The following is a 5,842-nucleotide window of genomic DNA, read 5'->3' as shown; positions in this document are numbered from 1 at the left end:
GTGGCTTTTTTATTAAGTGGCTTTCTTCCTCTGGCAATCTTTATGTGGCTTTTTTTATTTAGTGGCTTTCTTCCTCTGGCAATCTTTGTGGCTTTTCTATTTTAGAGGCTTTCTTCCTCTGGCAATCTTCATGTGTCTTTTCTTATGTGGCTTTTTTATTTAGTGGCTTACTTCCTCTGGCAATCTTTTTGTGGCTCTTTTTTCTTTAGTGGCTTTCTTCCTCTGGCAATCTTTATGTGGCTTTTCTATTTTAGTGGCTTTTTTTATTTAGTGGCTTTCTTACTCTGGCAATCTTTATGTGGCTTTTCTATTTTAGTGGCTTTCTTTCTCTGGCAATCTTCATGTCTTTTCTTATGTAGATTTTTTTATTTACTGGCTTTCTTCCTCTGGCAATCTTTATGTGGCTTTTCTATTTTAGTGGCTTTCTTCCTCTGGCAATCTTTATGTGGCTTTTTTTATTTAGTGGCTTTCTTCCTCTAGCAATCTTTATGTGGCTTTTCTATTTTAGTGGCTTTCTTCCTCTGGCAATCTTTATGTGGCTTTTCTATTTTAGTGGCTTTCTTCCTCTGGCAATCTTTATGTGGCTTTTCTATTTCAGTGGCTTTCTTCCTCTGGCAATCTTTATGTGGCTTTTCTATTTTAGTGGCTTTCTTCCTCTGGCAATCTTTATGTGGCTTTTTTTAGTGGCTTTCTTCCTCTGGCAATCTTTATGTGGCTTTTCTATTTTAGTGGCTTTCTTCCTCTGGCAATCTTCATGTGTCTTTTCTTATGTGGCTTTTTTATTTAGTGGCTTTCTTCCTCTGGCAATCTTTATGTGGCTTTTCTTATTTAGTGGCTTTCTTCCTCTGGCAATCTTTATGTGGCTTTTTATAGTGGCTTTCTTCCTCTGGCAATCTTTATGTGGCTTTCCTATTTTAGTGGCTTTCTTCCTCTGCCAATCTTCATGTGTCTTTTCTTATGTGGCTTTTTTATTTAGTGGCTTTCTTCCTCTGGCAATCTTTATGTGGCTTTTCTATTTTAGTGACTTACTTCCTCTGGCAATCTTTTTGTGGCTCTTTTTTATTTAGTGGCTTTCTTCCTCTGGCAATCTTTATGTGGATTTTTTTATTTAGTGGCTTTCTTCCTCTGGCAATCTTTATGTGGCTTTTCTATTTTAGTAGCTTTTTTTATTTACTGGCTCTCTTCCTCTGGCAATCTTTGTGGCTTTTCTATTTTAGTGGCTTTTTTTATTAAGTGGCTTTCTTCCTCTGGCAATCTTTATGTGGCTTTTTTTATTTAGTGGCTTTCTTCCTCTGGCAATCTTTGTGGCTTTTCTATTTTAGTGGCTTTCTTCCTCTGGCAATCTTCATGTGTCTTTTCTTATGTGGCTTTTTTATTTAGTGACTTACTTCCTCTGGCAATCTTTTTGTGGCTCTTTTTTATTTAGTGGCTTTCTTCCTCTGGCAATCTTTATGTGGATTTTTTTATTTAGTGGCTTTCTTCCTCTGGCAATCTTTATGTGGCTTTTCTATTTTAGTAGCTTTTTTTATTTACTGGCTTTCTTCCTCTGGCAATCTTTATGTGGCTTTTCTATTTTAGTGGCTTTCTTCCTCTGGCAATCTTTATGTGTCTTTTCTATTTTAGTGGCTTTCTTCCTCTGGCAATCTTCGTGTCTTTTCTTATGTGGCTTTTTTTATTTAGTGGCTTTCTTCCTCTGGCAATCTTTATGTGTCTTTTCTTATTTAGTTTTTTTTTTTTTCTTTTTTTAGTGGCTTTCTTCCTCTGGCAATCTTTGTGTGTCTTTTCTTATGTGGCTTTTTTTATTTAGTGCCTTTCTTCCTCTGGCAATCTTTGTGTCTTTTCTTATTTATTGGCTTTTTTTATTTAGTGGCTTTCTTCCTCTGGCAATCTTTATGTGTCTTTTCTTATGTGGCTTTTTTTATTTAGTACCTTTCTTCCTCTGGCAATCTTTGTCTGTCTTTTCTTATGTGGCTTTCTTCCTCTGGCAATCTTTATGTGTCTTTTCTTATGTGACTTTTTTTATTTAGTGGCGTTCTTCCTCTGGCAATCTTTATGTGTCTTTTGTTATGTGGCTTTTTTTATTTAGTGACCTCCTTCCTCTGGCAATCTTTGCATATCTTTTCTTATGTGGCTTTTTTTATTTAATGGCTTTCTTACTCTGGCAATCTTTATGTGGCTTTTTTTATTTAGTGGCTTTCTTCCTCTGGCAATCTTTATATGTCTATTCTTATGTGGCTTTTTTTATTAGTGGCTTTCTTCCTCTAGCAACCTTTATATGGATTTTCTGTTTTAGTGGCTTTCTTCCTCCGGCAATCTTTATGTGGCTTCTTTTATTTAGTGGCTTTCTTCCTTTGGCAATCTTTATCTGGCTTTTCTATTTTAGTGGCTTTCTTCCTCTGGCAATCTTCATGTGTCTTTTCGTATGTGGCTTTTTTTTAGTGGCTTTCTTCCTCTGGCAATATTCATGTGTCTTTTCTTATGTGGCTTTTTTTATTTAGTGGCTTTCTTTCTCTGGCAATCTTTATGTGTCTTTTATGTGGCTTTTTTATTTAGTGGCTTTCTTCCTCTGGCAATCTTTATGTGGCTTTTTTTATTTAGTGGCTTTCTTCCTCTGGCAATCTTTATATGGCTTTTTTATTTAGTGTCTTTCTTCCTCTACCATTCTTTATGTGGCTTTTTTTATTTAGTGGCTTTCTTCCTCTGGCAATCTTTATGTGGCTTTTCTATTTTAGTGGCTTTCTTCCTCTGGCATTCTTTATGCGGCTTTCTTTATTTAGTGGGTTTCTTCCTCTGGCAATCTTTGACTTTTCTTTAGTGGCTTTCTTCCTCTGGCAATCTTTATGTGTCTATTCTCATGTGGCTTTTCTTATTTAGTGGCTTTCTTTCTCTGGCAATCTTTATGTGCCTTTTATGTGGCTTTTTTTATTTAGTGGCTTTCTTCCTCTGGCAATCATCATGTGTCTTTTATGTGGCTTTCTTTATTTAGTGGCTTTCTTCCTCAGGCAATCTTCATGTGTCTTTTCTTATGTGGCTTTTTTATTTAGTGGCTTTCTTCCTCTGCCAATCTTTTTGTGTTTTTTTTTTATTTAGTGGCTTTCTTCCTCTGGCAATCTTTATGTGGCTTTTCTATTTTAGTGGCTTTCTTCCTCTGGCAATCTTCATGTGTCTTTTCTTATGTGGCTTTTTTATTTAGTGGCTTACTTCCTCTGGCAATCTTTTTGTGGCTCTTTTTTATTTAGTGGCTTTCTTCCTCTGGAACTCTTTATGTGGCTTTTCTATTTTAGTGGCTTTTTTTATTTAGTGGCTTTCTTCCTCTGGCAATCGTTATGTGGCTTTTCTATTTTAGTGGCTTTCTTCCTCTGGCAATCTTTGTGGCTTTTTTTTATTTAGTGGCTTTCTTCCTCTGGCAATCTTTATGTGGCTTTTCTATTTTAGTGGCTTATTTCCTCTGGCAATCTATATGTGGCTTTTCTATTTTAGTGGCTTTCTTCCTCTGGCAATCTTCATATGTCTTTTCTCATGTGGCTTTTTTTATTTAGTTTCTTTCTTCCTCTGGCAATCTTTATGTGGCATCTATTTTAGTGGCTTTCTTCCTCTGGCAATATTTATGTGGCTTTTTATAGTGGCTTTCTTCCTCTGGCAATCTTTATGTGGCTTTCCTATTTTAGTGGCTTTCTTCCTCTGGCAATCTTCATGTGTCTTTTCTTATGTGGATTTTTATTTAGTGGCTTTCTTCCTCTGGCAATCTTTATGTGGCTTTTCTTATTTAGTGGCTTTCTTCCTCTGGCAATCTTTATGTGGCTTTTCTTATTTAGTGGCTTTCTTCCTCTGGCAATCTTTATGTGGCTTTTCTATTTTAGCTTTTTTTATTTAGTGGCTTTCTTCCTCTGGCAATCTTTATGTGGCTTTTCTATTTTAGTGGCTTTCTTCCTCTGGCAATCTTCATGTGTCTTTTCTTATGTGGCTTTTTTTATTTAGTGGCTTTCTTCCTCTGGCAATCTTTATGTGGCTTTTCTATTTTAGTGGCTTTCTTCCTCTTGCAATCTTTATGCGGCTTTTTTTATTTAGTGGGTTTCTTCCTCTGGCAATCTTTGACTTTTCTTTAGTGGCTTTCTTCCTCTGGCAATCTTTATGTGTCTTTTCTCTTGTGGCTTTTCTTATTTAGTGGCTTTCTTCCTCTGGCAATCTTTATGTGCCTCTTCTTATCTGGCTTTTTTTATTTAGTGGCTTTCTTCCTCTGGCAATCTTCATGTGGCTTTTATGTGGGATTTTTTTATTTAGTGGCTTTCTTCCTCTGGCAATCTTCATGTGTCTTTTCTTATGTGGCTTTTTTATTTAGTGGCTTACTTTCTCTGGCAATCTTTTTGTGGCTTTTTTTTATTTAGTGGCTTTCTTCCTCTGGCAATCTTTGTGGCTTTTCTATTTTAGTGGCTTTTTTATTAAGTGGCTTTCTTCCTCTGGCAATCTTTATGTGGCTTTTTTTATTTAGTGGCTTTCTTCCTCTGGCAATCTTTGTGGCTTTTCTATTTTAGTGGCTTTCTTCCTCTGGCAATCTTCATGTGTCTTTTCTTATGTGGCTTTTTTATTTAGTGGCTTACTTCCTCTGGCAATCTTTTTGTGGCTCTTTTTTCTTTAGTGGCTTTCTTCCTCTGGCAATCTTTATGTGGCTTTTCTATTTTAGTGGCTTTTTTTATTTAGTGGCTTTCTTACTCTGGCAATCTTTATGTGGCTTTTCTATTTTAGTGGCTTTCTTTCTCTGGCAATCTTCATGTCTTTTCTTATGTAGATTTTTTTATTTACTGGCTTTCTTCCTCTGGCAATCTTTATGTGGCTTTTCTATTTTAGTGGCTTTCTTCCTCTGGCAATCTTTATGTGGCTTTTTTTATTTAGTGGCTTTCTTCCTCTAGCAATCTTTATGTGGCTTTTCTATTTTAGTGGCTTTCTTCCTCTGGCAATCTTTATGTGGCTTTTCTATTTTAGTGGCTTTCTTCCTCTGGCAATCTTTATGTGGCTTTTCTATTTCAGTGGCTTTCTTCCTCTGGCAATCTTCATGTGTCTTTTCTTATGTGGCTTTTTTATTTAGTGGCTTTCTTCCTCTGGCAATCTTTATGTGGCTTTTCTTATTTAGTGGCTTTCTTCCTCTGGCAATCTTTATGTGGCTTTTCTAATTTAGTGGCTTTCTTCCTCTGGCAATCTTTATGTGGCTTTTCTAATTTAGTGGCTTTCTTCCTCTGGCAATCTTTATGTGGCTTTTCTATTTTAGTAGCTTTTTTTATTTAGTGGCTTTCTTCCTCTGGCAATCTTTATGTCGCTTTTCTATTTTAGTGGCTTTCTTCCTCTGGCAATCTTCATGTGTCTTTTCTTATGTGGCTTTTTTTATTTAGTGGCTTTCTTCCTCTGGCAATCTTTGTGTGTCTATTCTTATGTGGCTTTTTTTATTTAGTGGCTTTCTTCCTCTGGCAATCTTTATGTGGCTTTTCTATTTTAGTGGCTTTCTTTTTTCTGGCAATCTTTGTGGCTTTTCTATTTTAGTGGCTTTCTTCCCCTGGCAATCTTTATGTGGCTTTTCTTATTTAGTGGCTTTCTTCCTCTGGTAATCTTTATGTGGCTTTTCTATTTTAGTGGCTTTCTTCCTCTGGCAATCTTCATGTGTCTTTTCTTATGTGGCTTTCTTCCTCTGGCAATCTTTATGTGGCTTTTCTTATTTAGTGGCTTTCTTCCCCTGGCAATCTTTATGTGGCTTTTCTTATTTAGTGGCTTTCTTCCTCTGGCAATCTTTATGTGGCTTTTCTATTTTAGTGGCTTTCTTCCTCTGGCAATCTTCATGTGTCTTTTCTTATGT

The sequence above is a fragment of the Coenobita brevimanus genome, chromosome 88 (assembly GCF_032717465.1).
Source record: "Coenobita brevimanus isolate Jiangsu-jjx chromosome 88, ASM3271746v2, whole genome shotgun sequence".
Classification (NCBI taxonomy): domain Eukaryota; kingdom Metazoa; phylum Arthropoda; class Malacostraca; order Decapoda; family Coenobitidae; genus Coenobita; species Coenobita brevimanus.
This window is presented reverse-complemented; position numbering follows the sequence as displayed.